The sequence below is a fragment of the Erythrolamprus reginae genome, chromosome 13, assembly GCF_031021105.1.
Source record: "Erythrolamprus reginae isolate rEryReg1 chromosome 13, rEryReg1.hap1, whole genome shotgun sequence".
Taxonomy (NCBI): Eukaryota; Metazoa; Chordata; class Lepidosauria; order Squamata; family Dipsadidae; genus Erythrolamprus; species Erythrolamprus reginae.
The window spans coordinates 10,489,557-10,511,455 of record NC_091962.1 but is presented as its reverse complement, the minus strand read 5'-3'; the positions used below and the strand labels follow the sequence as shown (position 1 = coordinate 10,511,455).

Genomic DNA, 21,899 nt, shown 5'->3' with positions numbered 1-21,899 from the left:
TGCGTGATTCTGAAGTTCCCTCTGCTAACCATGATGCTGTTTTCCTGGTCTCTCTTCCCTGAACCCCCCCTCCAAACCCCCCCCCACCTTATTCCTACTCTTTGGTTGAGGAAGGGGTTCGGGGGGGGGAGATTACACGGTGCATCCATTGTGTAGTTGTGTGGCTTTCTGCTGATTTTTTTTTATCCCCCATGTTATTCCTGGCTTTGAAAGAGAGATGAGCACCGCCCCCTAGAGTCGGGAATGACTAATGCATATCTTTTTAACTGGGTTTGCCCAATGCAAGATATGGGCCACCCACTTCTTTGAAAATAAGCCGTATTGGTAATTGACATTTCAAGGACAAAAAAAAAAATCTGGCTAGTTCCAGAAACCCAATTTAAACCATGAATACACCATCACAGCCAAGACAACCATCTTATTATTTTGCACTTTTGGACAAGCAAGCCTCCCTTTTGAAAACATTGAACTAGGGGTGGCAGCGGAAGGAAAGAGTTCCTGTAACTGAGAAAGAAGGAAACAGTTTCAAATTTGGGTCAATTTCTTTCACTTTTGGGAGGCTGAGACCTCATGTATCAAAAACTCCTCCATTTGTATCATTTAAGCAGAATTCTTAGCAAACCGAACCAGTCCTGGAAAGAGAGAGAGAAACATTTTATATATAAAATAAATATTTAGATAGATGATAGATAGATAGATAGATAGATAGATAGATAGATAGATAGATAGATAGATAGATAGATAGATAGATAGATAGGACTTGTATGCCGCCCCTCTCTGTGGACTCCGGGTAGCTCACAACATATATTTTAAAAACCAATATACAATAACATATCTGAAATCCAATTAATATAATTATATATTTTTTTCTTTAAAAGAAACTGGAGAAAAATAACAAATTCAATTTTTGCACCAGACAATAAAACCAAGGGGTGCTTGGCAAGTCCAAAGTATTTCCTATAGTGTGTAAAAATTATATATATATATTTATTTATTAAATTTGCAGATTTTTAAAAAAACATTGAGTACTTTGAGTGGCGGGTGGGGGGGGGTAACCTATTGCAAGAACGGATGATTCCTATCCACCCCCATCCTGGAAGTGGCTGATGGGACTTGTAATCCAAGGCATCACCAGTACAAGGCAGCCCTTGAGCTATGACCACAATTGAGCCCAAAATCTACATTGCAAAGTGAAACATTAGCTGTGCCCCATTTTATGACCTTTCTTGCCACCGTTGTTAAGTGAATCCTAGCAATTGTTAAGTAAATAGCATGGCTGTTAAGTGAATTTGGTTTCCCCATTGACTTTGATTGGCAGAAGGCTGCAAAATGGGATCAGTCACATGACCCTGGGACACTACAATCGTCATAAACATGAATCAGTGACCATGCGTCTGAATCTCGATCATGTAACTATGAGGACGCTGCAAATGGTCCCAAGTGTGAAAAATCATACGTCACTTTTTCAATGCCATTGTAACTTTGAATGGTCACTAAATGAACTGTCGTAAGTCGAGGACTGCCTGTATGAGCCCAAATCTCCCTCTGATCTCTTTGTCCTCTGCAAAAATAATAAAAGAGATAATTTAAAAACTGGACCTTTGCAGTGGGGTGGGAAAGCAGCCTCCACCCTGAAAAAAAACCTAGTTACTTCAGCCTTTCAAGCAAAAGGGGTGATTGCTGGCTGGTGACACCATGAATACTATTCAAAATGGACAGTAATTTTGTGTTTGTGATGTATGTAGAGAGATGATACATATAGATAGAAACATAGAAACATGGAAGAATGACAGCAGAAAAAAACCTCCTGGTCCATCTAGTCTGCCCTTATACTATTTCCTGTATTTTATCTTAGGATGGATCTATGTTTATCCCAGGCATGTATAAATTCAGTTACTGTGGATTTACCAACTCACATCTGTTGGAAGTTTGTTCCAAGCATCTACTACTCTTAATAAAATAATATTTTCTCGCATTGCTTCTCTTTCCCCCAACTAACCTCAGATTGTGCCCCCTTGCATGCATGTATGTAAATAGATATCTACATAGATATGTATGTAGATATGTATACTAGATATGTATGATAGATAAGTATGTAGATGATGGATGGATGGATAAATTTTGAGAGAGCAACACAATTTCAATTTTAATGTGGGCCAATGTGCCCACAGTAAAAAGTGACAATAAAAGTATCTTGTTTTATTTTACACACTGAAAGGCACAGAGAGGAAGGGGTCAGGCTGTTTTCCAAGGCACCAAAAGGCCAGACAAGGAATAAGGGATGGAAGCTGACCAAGGAGAGATTATTCAACCTGGAAATAAGGGGGAACTTTTTGAGGGTGAAAGAGAAGTTGCTTGTGGAGGTCGTGACAGCTCCAACACTTTAAAGAGGAGATTGAATGGCCATTTGTCTGAAATGCTGCAGGGACTGCTGCTTGAGCGGGGTTGGACTAGATGACCCACAAGGTCCCTTCCAGCTCTCGTAGCAAGCTAATTTAAAGCACCTGCCCAGACCGCGTGCCTCCCTCAATCACCCACACCTGTGAGGCCAAGCGCCAGCTGCCTTTCCCGGCGCGCGCTCTCCCACCGACCGCCCCGGCTGCGATTGGCTGCTTTGGAAACCTGTCCCTCGGATTGGCTGAGCGGCCTCTTCTCCCCCGAGGGGGCGGGACATTTTAAAAACGTCGACGGACTGCTCGGGCTGAGGTAAAAGCAGCGCGTGCAGCCGCGTTTCGCTCGTGTTTTTTCCCCTCTCGGAAGAGGAGGCTGCGGGCCGTGCGAGGAACCCGTCTCTCCCCACGGCGTCCCCGCAGCCCAAGGCTTCGCAGATGGAGACCGCGATGGGTGCCTCTCGCACGGTGAGATAATCCTGCCTTGAGGCTCTTAGAAGTTATGGGACGCTGGGGGAGCTAATGCATATAGGGAGTAAAGAAGTAACTTGTGCTAGTACTTGTATATAAATATTGTATCTTTGTATACCACCAATACGTACGTGACAAAACAAAAATAATAATAAAATAATAAATAGTGCCCCAGGTAATTTTAGTCTATTCTCGGAGTAAAAAACACCACTGGTGGTCAAGGTGTATCTTATTTAAAGGACTCCCAATCCCACAGCTCACCTATGTCAGTCCCACGAAGTGAGTTTCCCTCAGGGAAATTTGGCAAATTTCTAGGTCCTGAATGATTTTAACCAAGGCTGGAGTTTTTAGGAGTAAAATATGGATGCAATCTGTAATCTCAACTGTGTTCTATTCAGCTGTAATCTGAATTCTGTTCAGCTCTAATTATCTATCTCAGCTGTGTTCAAAGGACCACAGACCAATGAGAGATGAAAGTAGCTTAAAAGGAGGAATAAAACAGGGAATTTTAGCCATGTGCAGTTAAGAGGCTAAACTACCACAGGTGCATAATAAGGGTTAAAATTGGCTTAAAGGCAGAATTGCTTCAGTCCCTGTAGCTGGCCTTATGCTTTCTTGAATAAAGTTCAACTCTCCAGGACTGAGGAAAGAAATTTTAGCCCAGGTAGAAATTCTTAAAACAAAAAAAACATGTAGAGGACTAACTACTTCCAATAATTAAAGGTAGAAAGGTGAACTAAAATTGCTTCAGGTCTATGAGTTGGCCTTGCTTTTTTGAAATAAAGTCAAATCTTGAGGCTTGAGATAAATTTTTAGCCAAAGTTTAATTTCTTAGAATAATGTACTGGTGGAAGCTGAGTTAATCTCTGCCAAGTCCTGTTGAAAGGACCAAACCATCACAGAGAAATCATAATTAAAAATAGCTTTAAAACAGGTAAAGGTAAAAATTATTTTAGGAACTGACCTTGCTTTCAGGAATAAAGTGATTTTTTGGGGGGGAATCTCAGATAATTTTAGTCAAGGCTCAAATTTACTTGGCCAAATAAAGTAGTACATAAACATATAGAGGGCTAGCTAATTCAAGTAAAGGCAAAAGTTATATAAGTCCAGGAGCTGACCCTTGCTTTCAGAAATTAAAGCCAAATATTGGGATTGAGGTAATTCTAGCCAAGGCTCAATTTGTTAAACAAAACTTGTGGAGGACTAGCTACTTCAAGGAGCTAATGGCAAAAGTTACCTAAAATTTAGTCACATATGGGAAATGACCTGACTTTCTTGCAGGAACTGGGGGGGGGGGATTTTAGGGATGCCTTCCTGTTCCTAGCGAGTAACAGAAACTCCTGTAGTTGGAGGTCATATCTTTGGGAACAGTAAAAACCAGGGGTCTGAAGTATTCTCAAGGACACAACATTTGAATTAATTCCATCTTTCCGCCTTACACTCATAGGAGCATAAAAGCACCTATCTATATCTATCTATCTATCTTCTATATCTATCTATCCATCCATCTATCTGTCTGTCTGTCTGTCTGTCTGCCTACCTACCTACCTATCTTATTGTTATTCTCTCTCTCTTATTTGTAATATTAAACTTCAAAATTCAATGTTTATATTATATAAACAGTGTTGTCTGAGTACAGTTGTTTTAAAACATGGTGATAATAATATTCATAACAATAATATAACAACAACAACAATAATAGTGTTTGCTTATCCATAGTCATTATAATTTTTTTAAGTGCATACTGTACATCCCATAGATTGTATACGGGGGCATCTGAATGCTAAGAGAGACATGAGATAAATCCCTCGCAAAACTAGAAAACTAGCAAGTGAAGGAAAAGCTCACCTTTTATACATGGTATGTTTGTGTGTATGTTTGCTCTTAATAATGGGGTTTTTAGAGTTTTTTAAATTATTAGATTTGTCTTTATTATTGCTGTGAGCCGCCCCGAGTCTACGGAGAGGGGCGGCATTCAAATCTAATAAATGAATGAATGAATGAATGAATGAATGAATAAAAATAAAGTTCCACCCGGGCCATAAATTCGCCGTCACTGGACTAGTACATATGCATGGGGTGGGGGGGAACCTTTATCTTTTTAACTGGGTTTGCCCAATGCAAGATATGGGCCACCCACTTCTTTGAAAATAAGCCGTATTGGTAATTGACATCGAAGGACAAAAAACAATCTGGTTACTTCCAGAAACCCAATTTAAACCATGAATAAACAATCACAGCCCAGACAACCATCTTATTATTTTGCACTTTTGGACAAGCAAGCATCCCTTTTGAAAACATTGAACTAGGGGTGGCAGCGGAAGGAAAGAGTTCCTGTAACTGAGAAAGAAGGAAACAGTTTCAATTTTGGCTCAATTTCTTTCCCTTTCAGGAGGCTGAGACCTCATGTATCAAAAACTCCTCCATTTGCATCATTTAAGCAGAATTCTTAGAAAGCAAAGCAAACCAGTTCTGGATTATTTATTTATTTGTTTGTTTGTTTATTTATTTGACTTGTATGCCGCTCCTCTCTGTGGACTCAGGGTAGCTCACAACACATATAAATATATGTGCAAACAATATACTACAAATATATTATTATAGTAATATAATATAGTAATATAATATAGTAAATAATATATATAAATATATTATTAAATATATATACATATATATAAATATAAATATATTAAGAAAAAATATAATTATATTAATTAGATTTCAGATGTGTTATTGTGTATGTATGTATATATATATATATATATGTGTGTGTATATAGATATAGATAGAAATAGATCTATCCTAGTCTCCGTTAATTTTCAAATTCAGCAAAAAAAGTGACATATATATACACACACACACATATATATACATATATATATATGTAGATTGTTCTGAGTTCGGGTTTTGCCCTGTGTAATATTTTGCATGTTTATGCGACGTTTCAGTGAAATCACATTCACCATCATCAGGCTGAAGTTTCCAAGCTTCGTGCTGTTGTAAAATGGAATTTTTGCAACTGTCATTTCTTCCTAGTATATAGTGTGGGGGTGGAGATTTGGTTTGAATGTAGCAAATAGATTGGGTGATTATGTTTCAGTGATCTGATTGGTTGGTGTAATCATAATTATTAGAAGGATTGACATGGTGATTTTTATGAAGTGTTTTTTGTTTAAGGCTGGTTTCCAAATTTCAAAATTCCAAATTCATAATTATTAGAAGGATTGACATGGTGATTTTTATGAAGTGTTTTTTTTGTTTAAGGCTGGTTTCCAAATTTCTGGTAGGCGGGACGTGTCATCTCTTTTATTTATGCAAAGGGGGCTCCTCTCAATTTCTATGGCTTCTAGAGCAATTCTTCTATATAAATTCTCTGTTTTGTGAAGTAATTTAGTTTTTTCAAAGTCAATTTCGTGCCCTGTTTTTTTAATGTGCTGGACAAGGGAGGAAGTCTTTTCTTCTTTTTTAACTGTATTCACATGTTCTGCAATGCGTTGGCTCACTCTTCGGTTTGTTTATCCAATGTATGTGACTGCACATGTTTTGCAAGGGATTTCATAGATTCCTTGGTATTCCAATTGGATTTTATCTTTGGGGCTCCTTAGGATATTAGATATTTTTTGGTTGGTGCAAAATGAAGTTTTGATGTTATGTTTGTGCAGAATTTTACTAATTTTGTCTGTGGTGCCCTTGATGTAAGGGAGGATGGTGGTACCATTGTCCTGTTCTTGATCTTGTTTTTTGGGGGGTGTCTCTTTTTTGATTAGGTTTGTGATTGTTTTCTCTTCGAATCCATTAGAAATTAATACATCTTTGAGTTTGTTCAATTCAGTTTTTAAGTGCTCATGGTCAGCTAAGCGTTTGGTTCTGGTGATGAGAGTTTTGGCCACTGAGGTGATTTGTGCGGGGTGGTGGTGTGAGTGTGCATTTAGATAACTGTTGGTATGGGTTTTCTTTTGGTAGATAGTGTGTCCTAGGCTGCCATTGGGTTTTTTTATAGACCAGTACATCTAGAAAGGGAAGTTGATCATTGATTTCTGTTTCCATAGTAAACTGTATTTTGGGGTGTAGGCTGTTAAGATGTGTGAGGAAATTGTCTAGTTTTTCCTTACCATGTGGCCAAATTACAAAGGTATCATCAACATATCTCAGCCAAAGTTTAGGTTTGTATTTGGATTGCTCTAATGCATTATTTTCGAAATATTCCATATAGAGGTTGGCGATGACCGGTGAGAGAGGTGATCCCATGGGGGCTCCCTCTATCTGTTTATATCTTTGTTCATTATAGATGAAGTATGTATTGGTCAGGCAGTGGTTGGTAAGGTCTAGGATATATTTGGGGGCTTTGTGTTTGTCCTGGATAGCTGTCAAGGCTTCTTTAATAGGTATTTGTGTGAAAAGGGACACGACATCAAAACTCACAAGTAGGTCATCGGGTTGTAGGTTTTGTTTTTTGATTATTTGTATAAAGTGGAATGAATTTTGAACATATGAGGTAATAGTTTCTGTATATGGTTGAAGGTATTTGGCTAAAAATTTGGCAAGGTTTTGTAGAGGGGAGCCTATAGAACTGACTATTGGTCTGAGAGGTATTCCTTCCTTGTGTATTTTTGGAAGGCCATAGAGTTTTGGACATATGGAAGATTTTTCTCTGGGGATGATTTTTTGCTGGATTTCTTCGCTGATGGGAGAGGCCTTGATTTTGGATTTGGTAGTTTTTTCTAGGTAGGTGATAGGATCTGTGCTTAGGAGTTTGTAGGCTGGGTTTTGTAGTAGAGTTGTCATTTTTTCTTTGTAGTCTGCTGTATTCATCACTATTGTGGAGTTTCCTTTGTCGGCTGGGAGGATGATTATATGATTGTCTTTCTTCAAATTGATAAGTGCATCTCTTTCCTCCTTTTGTATGTTGCTTTTACGAGGTTTACTAGAGCAGAGAATATTAGTGACTTTAAGTCTGATTTTGTTGGCTGTATCTGGGTTTATTTTATTTAGATTTGTTTCAATTCCACATATGATGTTTTTAGTTGGGATACGTTTGGGGGTTATTGCAAAATTGAATCCTCTTGAAAGAATATTGGTTTCTGTAGTGGTGAGTATCCTGTCTGATATGTTATGTACTGTTTTGGTCATAAGTTGTTGTGGAGGGCTGGGTTTCTGCTGTATTTCTAGTTTTTGGAGTTTTTTATTATGTGTGTCTGTCTTATATTGGGTTTCTGTTTCTGCTCTCCAGATTGATATTTGTTTGAATTTATCCCAGAGTATAGGGTGTAATTGGTTGCTGATTTTAAGGTGAAGAGAGAGTAGACTTTTGTTGATTTCATCAAGTATGAATCTTTTTTTATGGAGTTCATTTCTGATTAGGGCTAATTCAGTTCTTTTTAGGATCCTCTCTATGGTTGGGATATATATATATCTCCCTGTATATGTATATATATATACCCACACATACACGCACACATATATACATATATATATATACATACACAATAACACATCTGAAATGTAATTAATATAATTATATTATTTTCTTAAAAAGAAACTGGGGGGAAAAAATAACAAATTCAATATTTGCACCAGACAATAAAACCAAGGGGTGCTTGGCAATATTGTAACAAGTCCAAAATTTTTATTTCCTAAAGTTTGTAAAAATTAAAATTTTTTTATTTAATAAATTTGCAGATTTTCTTTAAACAATGTGTACTTGGGGGGGGGCAACCTTTTGCAAGAAGGGATGATTCCTATCAACACCCCCATCCTGGAAGTGGCTGATGGGACTTGTCATCCAAGGCATCCCTGGTACAAGGCAGCCCTTGAGCTATGACCACAATTGAGCCCAAAATCTACATTGTTAAGTGAAATATTTCTTAAGTGAGCTCTGCCACATTTTACGACCATTCTTGCCACCGTTGTTAAGTGAATCACAACAACTTTTAAATAAATAGCATGGCTGTTAAGTGAATTTGGCTTCCTCATTGACTTTGATTGGCAGAAGGCTGCAAAAATGGGATCACATGACCCCGGGACACTACAATCGTCATAAATATGAATCAGTGGCCATGCATCTGAATCTTGATCATGTAACTATGGGGATGCTGCAAATGGTCGCAAGTGTGAAAAAATCATAAGTCACTTTTTCAATGCCATTGTAACTTTGAATGATCACTAAATGAACTGTCGTAAGTCGAGGACTGCCTGTATGAGCCCAAATCTCCCTCTGATCTCTTAGTCCTCTGCAAAAATAATAAAAGAGATAATTTAAAAACTGGACCTTTGCTGTGGGGTGGGAAAGCAGCTTCCACCCTGAAAAAAACTAGTTACTTCAGCCTTTCAAGCAAAAGGGGTGATTGCAGGCTGGTGACACCATGAATAGTATTCAAAATGGACAATAATTGTGTGTGTTTGTGTGTGATGTATGGAGAGAGATGATACATATAGATAGAAGCAAACATGGAAGACTGGTGGCAGAAAAAAACCTCATGGTCCATCTACTCTGCCCTTATACTATTTCCTGTATTTTATCTTAAGATGGATCTATGTTTATCCCAGGCATGTTTCAATTCAGTTCCTGTGGATTTACCAACCACATCTGCTGGAAGTTTGTTCCAAGCATCTACTACTCTTTCAGTAAAATAATATTTTCTTTGCCCCAACTAACCTCAGATTGTGCCCCCTTGTATATATGTATGCATGTAAATAGATGATACCTACATAGACATGTATGGAAATATGTATACTAGATATGTATGATAGATAAGTATTTTGATAGATGATAGATGGATGGATGGATAAATTTTGAGAGAGCAACAGAATTTCAATTTGAATGTGGGCCAATGTGCCCACAGTAAAAAGTGACAATAAAAGTATCTTGTTTTATTTTACACACTGAAAGGCATAGAGAGGAAGGGGTCAGGCTGTTTTCCAAGGCACCAAAAAGGACAGACAAGGAATAAGGGATGGAAGCTGACCAAGGAGAGATTATTCAACCTGGAAATAAGGGGGAACTTTTTGAGGGTGAAACAGAAGTTGCTTGTGGAGGTCGTGAGAGCTCCAACACTTTAAAGAGGAGATTGAATGGCCATTTGTCTGAAATGCTGCAGGGACTGCTGCATGAGCGGGGTTGGACTAGATGACCCACAAGGTCCCTTCCAGCTCTCGTAGCAAGCTAATTTAAAGCACCTGCCCAGACCGCGTGCCTCCCTCAATCACCCACACCTGTGAGGCCAAGCGCCAGCTGCCTTTCCCGGCACGCGCTCTCCCACCGACCGCCCCGGCTGCGATTGGCTGCTTTGGAAACCTGTCCCTCGGATTGGCTGAGCGGCCTCTTCTCCCCCGAGAGGGCGGGACACTTTAAAAACGTGGATGGACTGCTCGGGCTGAGGTAAAAGCAGCGCGTGTAGCCGCGTTTCGCTCGTGTTTTTCCCCCTCTCGGAAGAGGAGGCTGCGGGCCGTGCGAGGAACCCGTCTCTCCCCACGACGTCCCCGCAGCCCAAGGCTTCGCAGATGGAGACCGCGATGGGTGCCTCTCGTACGGTGAGATAATCCTGCCTTGAGGCTCTTAGACGTTGAGGGACGCTGGGGGAGCTAATGCATATAGGGAGTAAAGAAGTAACTTGTGCTAGTACTTGTATATAAATATTGTATCTTTGTATACCATGACAAAACAAATAAATAAATAAAATAATAAATAGTGCCCAAGGTAATTTTAGTCTATTCTCGGAGTAAAAACAGCATTTGAGGTAATTTTAGTCTATTTCTTGGGGAGTAAAAAAGGCAACTGTTGATTTTAGTTGATTCTCAGAGAGTAAGGAAGGCACCTGAGATAATTTTTACCAGGCCGTGTATTTCCTCAGGAGTAAAAAACACCACTGGTGGCCAAGGTGTATCTTATTTAAAGGACTCCCAAACCCACAGCTCACCTATGGGGAATTATGTCAGTCCCACAAAGTGAGTTTCCCTCAAGGAAATTTGGCAAATTTCTAGGTCCTGAATAATTTTAACCAAGGCTGGAGTTTTTAGGAGTAAAATATGGATGGACTCTATAATCTCAGCTGTGTTCTATTCAACTATCATATGAATTCTGTTGGGCTGTAATTATCTATCTCAGCTGTGTTCAAAGGACCACAGACCAATGAGAGTTAAAAGTAGCGTAAAAGGAGGAATAAAACAGGGAATTTTAGCCATGTGCAGTTAAGAGGCTAAACTATCACAGGTGCATAAGGGTTAAAATCGGCTTAAAGGCAGAATTGCTTCAATCCCTGCAGCTGGCCTTATGCTTTCTTGAATAAAGTTCAACACTCCAGGACTCAGGAAAGAAATTTTAACCCAGGTTGAAATTCTTTAAAAAAAAAAAAAATGTAGAGGACCAGCTACTTCAAGTAATTAAAGGTGGAAAGGTGAACTAAAATTGCTTCAGGTCTATGAGTTGGCCTTGCTCTTTTGAAATAAAGTCAAATCTTGAGGCTTGAGATAAATTTTTAGCCAAAGTTTAATTTCTTAGAGTAATATACTGGTGGAAACTGAATTGATCTCTGCCAAGTCCTGTTGCAAGGACCAAACCATCACAGAGAAGTCATAATTAAAAATAGCTTTAAAGGGGTGTGTGTGTGGGTGAAATCAAGCAGGATTTTACCCCTGCTCTAAAGGTAAAAATAACCTTAGAAAGTGATTTTGCTTTCAGGAATAAAGTGATTTTTGGGGACCCCAGGTAATTTTAGTCAAGGCTCAAATTTACTTGGCCAAATAAAGTAGTACATAAACATATGGAGGACTAGGTAATTCAAGTAAAGGCAAAATTTAAAATGTCACAAGTCCAGGAGCTAATTAAAGCTCTATTCCTTAAACAAAACATGTAGAGGACTAGCTACTTTCAAGGAACTAATGGCAAAAGTTACCTAAAATTAAGTCATGTATGGGAAGTGACCTGACTTTCTTGCAGAAACTGGGGGTTGGGAACTAAATCAATTTTAGGGATGCCTTCCTGTTCCTGGAGAGTAACCGAAACTCCTGTAGTTGGAGGTCATATCTTTGGGAACAGTAAAAACCAGGGGTCTGAAGTATTCTGAAGGACACAACATTCAAATTACTTCCATCTTTCCTCCTTTCACTCGTAGGAGCATAAAAGCACCTTTGTAAAATTGATGAATTAGTTTTCTAGTTACTGAACATCAGGTGGTCATTTGGTGATGTTGATTTTTTTTAAATTATTATTATTATTTCAAAGGCACTCTACATGAAGGAAATCACAACAGACAAGCAGTCGAAGACATCAAAGGTAGGTCAGGTTGAATTCACTTTCCCGTGTTGTATTTAACCAAAAAGCCTGACTATTGACAAAATGTGGTTTATTACTGCAATATATGCTTTATTACTGCAAAAAACTTTGGGCCTTGCTAAAAGTTTACCCTAAGCTTAAGGAATGCTTTAATGAAATTTTTTTTCTGGGGGGGGGGGGATATGAAGTAATAATGGTTAAAAATGTAATAAAAGTATCTAAAACATGTAAACAATTTTTGATGTGAGATGATTTTAGCCATTGTCGGTGGTAGAACCAGAGGGCCCCCTCGGTTTTCCAACGCTGCGCAGTGATGCCTGAGCTGCCAGGCGGGAGGACCACCGCGGTTGGAGTGCTGGGTCTGTGGAAGAACGGGGAAGCGACTAAGGTGGGCGAGAGGGGTGAAGAAAGCCCCCTTTACCTGCATGCAACTAAAACGAGGGATTTACTCCCTCTCTCTCCCACCTCTCTCTCCCACACTCACTCATGGCCACGCAAAGATTCTCTTTCCTCCTGCCCCCTTCCAAGGGTCTCCAACTTCGCAGCCACCACTGCTCCTCACCTCTCCTGCCCCGGGAGTGGAGCCGGGCGCCATTTCTCCCCACCTGACGGCTACAACTGGCGGTGCCCGATCCACCCCTCACAAGACCGCCTTCCCTGCCACAGCGCCTACCCACCCGCCTTGCAGAGTCTCCGGTGGGGAGGTGCCAAGAGAGGCTTCCCCTGTAACTACTCTCTCTCCTTGGTGGGGGCACCACAGCCCCTGGAGCCGCAGCCCCCACGTGGCCAGGGAAGGAAGAGACGCAGGGAGCCCCTGCCCAACATCCCTGCAGCCCCCCTGGGAGGAAGCCCATCCAGGTGCTCGGGCAGCTGTTGCGCTCCCACCAGCTTCACAGAGAGAGAAAAAAAAGAGAGGAAGGAAGGAAGAGAGAGAAAGAGTGGGAGAGGGAGGCAGGAAGGGAGAGAGGGGGGAGGGAAAGAGGGAGTGAGAAAGAGGGGAGGAGGAGGAAAGAAAAAAATAGGAAGAGAAAGAAAGAGAGAGGGAGGAAGGCAGGAAGGGAGAGAGGGGGGAGGGAAAGGGAGAGAGAGAAAGAGGGGAGGAGGAGGAAAGAAAAAAGAGGGAGGAAGAGAAAGAAAGAGAAAGAGAGAGGGAGGAAGGAAGGAAGAAAGAAAGAGGGAGAGAGAAAAAGGCCGTTGCCTGTCTCATTCAATCCCTGAGTCTCACCCTGCACAGCTTCTCTGGGGTTCCACTGAGTGACCCTTTCGGTCCCTGAGAGAGCAGTGAGGGTGAATCACCTGGGGGACACAGCTGCCAGCCCCCTCCAGTCCCTGAGGGCCCCCTCACTGTGGACTGCCTCCCTCCCATCTTCTCTTCCTTGGAAAGAATGCCGGTATCACTCAGAGTTCTTAGGACAGAAAGTAAAGCTGTTGATAAAAGAAGATTTGTGGCTTATTGTTGGAGTGAAGGGTCCTTAGTGTTCTCTGAGCTTGGTAGCTTGTTTTGCAGATATTTTTATTAGGGAATATCAGTGCTAGGAGGGAGAAGGGATCATTCTCCACCTGTCTTCAAGTGGCTTGTGGTTTTAGTGTTGTTGAAAATGGTTGAGACTCTTTGGTTGGACTATGTGTTGACTCGGACATTGTTCACTCTTGGTCTGTTGGTCTGATACTAACCTTGGGAGTTAATCTATGCGCATACAGGTGTTGTGGTTCTTTTGAGTCCGGCATTCTTTCCAAGGAAGAGAAGATAGGAGGGAGAGGGTCCACAGTGAGGGGGCCCTCAGGGACTGGAGGGGGCTGGCAGCTGTGTCCCCCAGGTGATTCGCCCTCACTGCTCTCTTAGGGACCGAAAGGGTCACCCAGTGGAACCGCAGAGATGCTGTGCAGTGTGAGTCTCCAGGGACTGAATGAGAGAGGCAACGGCCTTTCTATCTCTCTCTCTCTCTCTTTCTTTCTCTCTCTTCCTTCCTTCCTCTTTTTTCTCTCTCTCTGTCGAACTGGTTGGAGTGCAACAGCTGGCCGAGCACCTGGATAGGCTTCCTCTCAGGGGGGGCCGCAGGGATGGCGGGCAGGGGCCCTCTGCACCTCTTCCTTCCCGGGCCACATGGGGGCTGTGGCTCCAGAGGCTGTGGTGCCCCCACCAAGGAGAGAGAGCAGTTACAGGGGGAGCCTCTCCTGGCACCTCCCCACCACAGACTCTGCAAGGCGGGCAGACAGGCGCTGTGGCGGGGAAGGCGGTCTTGGGAGGGGCGGATCGGGCAGCACCGGTTGCAGCCGTCGGGCGGGGAGAAACGGCACCTGGCTCCACTCCTGGGGCAGGAGAAGAGAGGAGCAGAAGCGGCTGTGAAGTTGGAGACCCTTGGAAGGGGGCAGGAGGGAAGAGAATCTTTGTGTGGCCATGAGTGTGTGTGTGAGAGAGACGGGGAAGAGAGCGAATAAATCCCCCTTTCTACTTGCATGCAGGTTAAACGGGGATTTCTTCGTCCCTCTCACCCGCCTTAGTCGCTTCCCCATTCTTCTACTGACCGGGCACTCCAACCATGGTGGTCCTCCTGCCTGGAAGCTCAGGCATCACTGCGCAGCATTGGAAAACGCTGTTGTGAAACTAAGGCGTGTTTAGATTCTAGTTTGATTAGTAGTTGGTACTAGGATGTATAATACATTTTATGCTTTTCTCCACAGGTTAATTTGCCTGGCGTAATTTGGCCATGGCAATGGTTCTTAGAACCAGGCAGAAAACCCCCAGTGGCCCATTTTAATGCTAGGTATGGCCGTTGGAGGTTTTTAGGTTTTATGGTTCTTAGAACCAGGCAGAAAACCCCCAGTGGCCCATTTTAACGCTAGGTATGGCCGTTGGAGGTTTTTAGATTTTATGGTTCTTAGAACCAGGCAGAAAACCCCCAGTGGCCCATTTTAACGCTAGGTATGGCCGTTGGAGGTTTTTAGATTTTATGGTTCTTAGAACCAGGCAGAAAACCCCCAGTGGCCCATTTTAACGCTAGGTATGGCCGTTGGAGGTTTTTAGACTTTATGGTTCTTAGAACCAGGCAGAAAACCCCCAGTGGCCCATTTTAACGCTAGGTATGGCCGTTGGAGGTTTTTAGATTTTATGGTTCTTAGAACCAGGCAGAAAACCCCCAGTGGCCCATTTTAACGCTAGGTATGGCCGTTGGAGGTTTTTAGACTTTATGGTTCTTAGAACCAGGCAGAAAACCCCCAGTGGCCCATTTTAACGCTAGGTATGGCCGTTGGAGGTTTTTAGATTTTATGGTTCTTAGAACCAGGCAGAAAACCCCCAGTGGCCCATATTAACGCTAGGTATGGCCGTTGGAGGTTTTTAGACTTTATGGTTCTTAGAACCAGGCAGAAAACCCCCAGTGGCCCATTTTAACGCTAGGTATGGCCGTTGGAGGTTTTTAGACTTTATGGTTCTTAGAACCAGGCAGAAAACCCCCAGTGGCCCATTTTAACGCTAGGTATGGCCGTTGGAGGTTTTTAGATTTTATGGTTCTTAGAACCAGGCAGAAAACCCCCAGTGGCCCATTTTAACGCTAGGTATGGCCGTTGGAGGTTTTTAGACTTTATGGTTCTTAGAACCAGGCAGAAAACCCCCAGTGGCCCATTTTAACGCTAGGTATGGCCGTTGGAGGTTTTTAGACTTTATGGTTCTTAGAACCAGGCAGAAAACCCGCAGTGGCCCATTTTAACGCTAGGTATGGCCGTTGGAGGTTTTTAGGTTTTATGGTTCTTAGAACCAGGCAGAAAACCCCCAGTGGCCCATTTTAACGCTAGGTATGGCCGTTGGAGGTTTTTAGGTTTTATGGTTCTTAGAACCAGGCAGAAAACCCCCAGTGGCCCATTTTAACGCTAGGTATGGCCGTTGGAGGTTTTTAGATTTTATGGTTCTTAGAACCAGGCAGAAAACCCCCAGTGGCCCATTTTAACTCTAGGTATGGCCGTTGGAGGTTTTTAGATTTTATGGTTCTTAGAACCAGGCAGAAAACCCCCAGTGGCCCATTTTAATGGTAGGTATGGCCGTTGGAGGTTTTTAGATTTTATGGTTCTTAGAACCAGGCAGAAAACCCCCAGTGGCCCATTTTAACGCTAGGTATGGCCGTTGGAGGTTTTTAGATTTTATGGTTCTTAGAACCAGGCAGAAAACCCCCAGTGGCCCATTTTAACGCTAGGTATGGCCGTTGGAGGTTTTTAGATTTTATGGTTCTTAGAACCAGGCAGAAAACCCCCAGTGGCCCATTTTAACGCTAGGTATGGCCGTTGGAGGTTTTTAGATTTTATGGTTCTTAGAACCAGGCAGAAAACCCCCAGTGGCCCATTTTAACGCTAGGTATGGCCGTTGGAGGTTTTTAGATTTTATGGTTCTTAGAACCAGGCAGAAAACCCCCAGTGGCCCATTTTAACGCTAGGTATGGCCGTTGGAGGTTTTTAGATTTTATGGTTCTTAGAACCAGGCAGAAAACCCCAAGTGGCCCATTTTAACGCTAGGTATGGCCGTTGGAGGTTTTTAGACTTTATGGTTCTTAGAACCAGGCAGAAAACCCCCAGTGGCCCATTTTAACGCTAGGTATGGCCGTTGGAGGTTTTTAGACTTTATGGTTCTTAGAACCAGGCAGAAAACCCCCAGGGGCCCATTTTAACGCTAGGTATGGCCGTTGGAGGTTTTTAGACTTTATGGTTCTTAGAACCAGGCAGAAAACCCCCAGTGGCCCATTTTAACGCTAGGTATGGCCGTTGGAGGTTTTTAGACTTTATGGTTCTTAGAACCAGGCAGAAAACCCCCAGTGGCCCATTTTAACACTAGGTATGGCCGTTGGAGGTTTTTAGGTTTTATGGTTCTTAGAACCAGGCAGAAAACCCCCAGTGGCCCATTTTAACGCTAGGTATGGCCGTTGGAGGTTTTTAGGTTTTATGGTTCTTAGAACCAGGCAGAAAACCCCCAGTGGCCCATTTTAACGCTAGGTATGGCCGTTGGAGGTTTTTAGATTTTATGGTTCTTAGAACCAGGCAGAAAACCCCCAGTGGCCCATTTTAACGCTAGGTATGGCCGTTGGAGGTTTTTAGATTTTATGGTTCTTAGAACCAGGCAGAAAACCCCCAGTGGCCCATTTTAACGCTAGGTATGGCCGTTGGAGGTTTTTAGATTTTATGGTTCTTAGAACCAGGCAGAAAACCCCCAGTGGCCCATTTTAACGCTAGGTATGGCCGTTGGAGGTTTTTAGACTTTATGGTTCTTAGAACCAGGCAGAAAACCCCCAGTGGCCCATTTTAACGCTAGGTATGGCCGTTGGAGGTTTTTAGACTTTATGGTTCTTAGAACCAGGCAGAAAACCCCCAGTGGCCCATTTTAACGCTAGGTATGGCCGTTGGAGGTTTTTAGATTTTATGGTTCTTAGAACCAGGCAGAAAACCCCCAGTGGCCCATTTTAACGCTAGGTATGGCCGTTGGAGGTTTTTAGATTTTATGGTTCTTAGAACCAGGCAGAAAACCCCCAGTGGCCCATTTTAACGCTAGGTATGGCCGTTGGAGGTTTTTAGATTTTATGGTTCTTAGAACCAGGCAGAAAACCCCCAGTGGCCCATTTTAACGCTAGGTATGGCCGTTGGAGGTTTTTAGGTTTTATGGTTCTTAGAACCAGACAGAAAACCCCCAGTGGCCCATTTTAACGCTAGGTATGGCCGTTGGAGGTTTTTAGGTTTTATGGTTCTTAGAACCAGACAGAAAACCCCCAGTGGCCCATTTTAACGCTAGGTATGGCCGTTGGAGGTTTTTAGGTTTTATGGTTCTTAGAACCAGACAGAAAACCCCAGTGCCCCACAAGGACAATTGATTGCAGTTACCTTTTCATGCCCGCCATAGCCTGAGCTGTCCTGGGCATTCTTTCTCATTCTGTGGTCCAGTGCCAACACTTGCAACCTGGCAATGGTTAGCTGTCCTTCCTCTCTGCTACGTGATCACAGCCAATTCACCCATCGAGACTTACTTCTGGCTAATTTGGTAGAGCAGGATAATTGAATGCCAGTCAATCCCTGTGCCCTGGGATTGGCCCTCTGCCTTCTCAGTGGATGGCTGTGGCCTTGGACACCAGAGAGGCGGGAGACAGAGCGATGGGATCTGGAAAACCTCACCGGTGTTGGTCTGACATCATGCTTCTGCCATTGTTGCCCTGTGCTTTGTATTTATCCCTGAACTCCACTTCCCATGATGCAGGCCACCTTGCCCCCACCCTCAAGGTCTCCTGCCATGGGTTGGTGGCATTTCGGGGTTCATGCAAAGTGCATGGCAGTGAAGGGAGAAGCGTGTGTGCCGGACCCCCGCGTGGGCCTTTCCAGACCCTGACGCTCTGTCCCCTTCCTCTCTGGTGTCCAAGGCCTCTACCATCCATTGAGAAGGCAGAGAACCATCCCTCGGTGTAGGTATTGGCCGGCATTTAGTTTTGCTGCCCTGCAACTTGGCCATTATTAACTCTCCCTGGTTATTGGCTATGATCATGCAGCTGGGTGGGAGGAGGGAGGATGGTGGACCCCAGTGACCAGGGATGGACCGCTGGCAGAAGGCCAGAATGAATGCCCAAGCTCGGTCAGCCCTGCGATGGGGGCGCAGGGCTGTAGCGGGTGCAAAAATATCTGCTATCAATTGTCCCATTTTGGCCTTTGTAGGGGAGTTGGTCAAATCCTTGGTGATTTGGGCATGCCAAATTCTGTGTAAATTTAAGAGTCTGGATAAGCAGGGTGGATTCCCTTCTCTTCCAGGCCGCCTTCAATTTTCAATTTTAGCAACCATTGTATTTACAACACACCCTGTCAAAAGCCACTTACAACCGAATTTGGGTGTTATAACAGTGTGCTACATGGACACATGGTTGTTACATGCCTGACTTTTGGGCGCTTGGCAACCAACTCATCTTTACTTTTCAATGTCCTGAAGTCACATGGCTGCAATTTTTGATGTTGTTGTTTTTTTGCCAGTTTCTGACATATATTTCCATTTCTGGCATAAAAACCATAACTGGGTAAAATGGATTTTCTTAACAACCACAACATTTGCTTACTTCTGGCCTCAATTATGCTCACAAGCTAAGAAATACATGCAATTGTTGAAATTTAGGAGCCACCCAGTTGTAACCACTTTACACTTTAAAAATATTTTTTACAAAATTTTTTGTTGTGATTTGGGTATGCAAAACGCACATACACAAATCACCCGTAAAAGGAAAACCGAGGGGCTCAACTACACCACCCCAAGATTTGTGTACGAAAGCCATCTCCCACTCACAATCACACTATAAAAAAGCCAGCTGCAAATCAGCCCTGCAATGTAGACCAGAGAAAACACAACCAGGTAAGTTATAGTAGAATTGCTTTATGTAAACATACAGTCCTTATTTAATAGCTGACTCATTTAGTGACCATTCAAAGTCTCTTTGCCACCAATCTTCACACTGAGAACCCTGTGCGGCCTGTAACACAAAATCTGAAGTCAGATCAGTGGTGAGTTTCAAACATTTTTTTACTACCTGTTCCGTGGGCGTGGCTTGTGGCAGGGAAAGGGATACTGAAAATTCCCCATTCTCTCCCCACTCCAGGGGAAGGTGACTGCAAAATCCCCATTTCCTCCTGATCAGCTGGGACTCCAGAGGTGTAGAGAACATCTCTCGAATTCAAGACAGCCAAGCTTAGAGAAACCAGGACCTCTGGTGGCTCTTCAAACATCTGACTTCAGAAACTGGTGGGTATGCTGGGTGACATCATGGAGAAGGACTGCTTGTGGCTTTGTACAGTCCTTGTGGTCTTCAGTGTTGCAGGGATCTTGACCAATGCAGGTAAGTCTCCATTCCATGGTAGAACTTTCACCTTGTATGAATCCACTTGAATCAACCAGGGATTCATGCAAGGTGTGTTTGAATAGCTCTGTGGGTTGAAAGTCCACCCTATTCGTGGTCTCACTTCCTTCTTTCTTCCTCAGATTTAAAAGGAAAAGCCTTTGTCTTCCCCAAGACTTCTTCTGACGCCTACGTTCTGCTGAAGCCCAACTTAGATCAAGACCTGTGACAGTCGGAACCTCTCCCTCTTCTCAACGGCTTCTGGAGACCACGACAACGAGATCTTCCTCTTTCAACATTTAGACCTATTTTATGTAAACCCCTGTCTCTTAATTTATGTAAACCAATTTTTAAAAACCCACCTTGATTAAAAACACACTTTTGTCTTACAAGATCTTCTGTAATAAAACCTGGTTGATTTTCTGGTATTTTCATTTTGCTGGTACTGATGATGGGTATTTCAAAAAATAATATTTTATTAGAAATATTCATGCGATGCCCTGGAACTTGCATGCGCAGGGGCAGTGTGGTGTGTGTTTGTGCATGCGTTGGGGGGCAGGGAATGGGTGTGTGCACATTCACACACACACACCCTTTTGTCACAAGAATCAGAAAAGTTTCACCCTCTTTGTCTAGTAACTGTCCATTTTCTTCTTGAAAAACCTCCAGCGTTGGAGGACCCCATAATCAACCATGTCAAAAAAAGTCATAAATGGCCATAACATTTTCTTTATTCATGATTTATGTACTACATTCATTTGTGTGTGTGTGTGTATGTGTGTCCCCCTTCTCATCTTGCCCTAAGCAAGACTTGCACTGACCGCCAAGAAAAGCTGGTTGATTAGCAGCCTTTGAAACTCCTTGCCACAAGAAGGAAGCCCCAGTTAGCTAAAAAATAAGTTTCAGCAGGGGGTTTGAAACTCCACAGGGATTGGTTGGTTGGTTGGTAGAATAAAACAAGGATCCAATAGATTCCAGCAACTCATGGGCACCAACACAGTCTGGGAGGCCCTGTCATCTTCACACGGGGTTTTCACATATTTTTCAGGAAACGGGACTTTCCTTGGTAGCTTGTGTGTCTTTGCGAGGTCAGGTTGTGGCTTTGGCCTTCATGGCTTGTCGGTGGGAAGGGAACGTCACAATATCACAAGAGGCAGATTGAAGTTTGATCCTCCTCGCCCGGTGGCTGTGCTAAAAAGAAATATACACTTGTGCGTGATTCAGAATAACAGAGTTGGAAGGGACCCTGGAGGTTGTCTAGACCAACCCCCTGCTCAGGCAGGAAAGGAAACCCTGCCTACACCATTGGTGGAAGCTCCCGGTAATCAAGGAGAGAAGCAACCTAGAAGGGGTTGGACTGGAAGACCTCCAAGGTCCCTTTCGGCTCTTTTCTGATTGTGTTAGGTCCAGGAAATTATCCATTTTAACTTTCTCTCTCTCTCTCATCTGCCTGCCTGCCTACCTCTATCTATTCATCCATCCATCCATCTATCTATCCATCTATATCTATCTATATCTATCTATCTATCTATCTATCTATCTATCCATCTATCCATCACTATCTATCTATCTATCTATCTATCTATCTTTCTATCTATCTATCTATCTATCTATCTATCTATCTATCTATCTATCTATCTATCTATCTATCTACATTATCTATCTACATTATCTATCTATCTATCTTTCTATCTATATCTATCTATCTATCTCTTCTATCTCTTCTCTCTCTCTCTCTCTCTCTATCTATCTATCTTCTATATCTATCTATCTATCTTTCTATCTATCTATCTATCTATCTATCTATCTCTTCAATCTCTCTCTATCTCTCTCTCTCTATCTATCTATCTATCTATCTATCCACCTTCTATATCTATCTATCTTTCTATCTATCTTCTATATCTATCTATCTATCTATCTATCTATCTT

The 21,899-nt window shown here is 42.6% G+C and overlaps 1 long non-coding RNA gene across 2 annotated transcripts; it reads left to right on the top strand.

Moving 5' to 3' along the window:
* Positions 1-2,700: 2,700 nt before the first annotated feature.
* LOC139175264 (uncharacterized) lies at positions 2,701-20,378 on the top strand. 2 transcript variants are annotated; one of them, XR_011560499.1, is made up of 4 exons: positions 2,701-2,858; positions 12,082-12,132; positions 19,361-19,970; positions 20,114-20,378. It is a non-coding gene; the product is annotated as an uncharacterized lncRNA (long non-coding RNA). The 2 variants fall into 2 exon arrangements; XR_011560500.1 differs by lacking the exon at positions 2,701-2,858 and adding an exon at positions 10,234-10,391.
* The last annotated feature ends 1,521 nt before the right edge of the window (positions 20,379-21,899 follow it).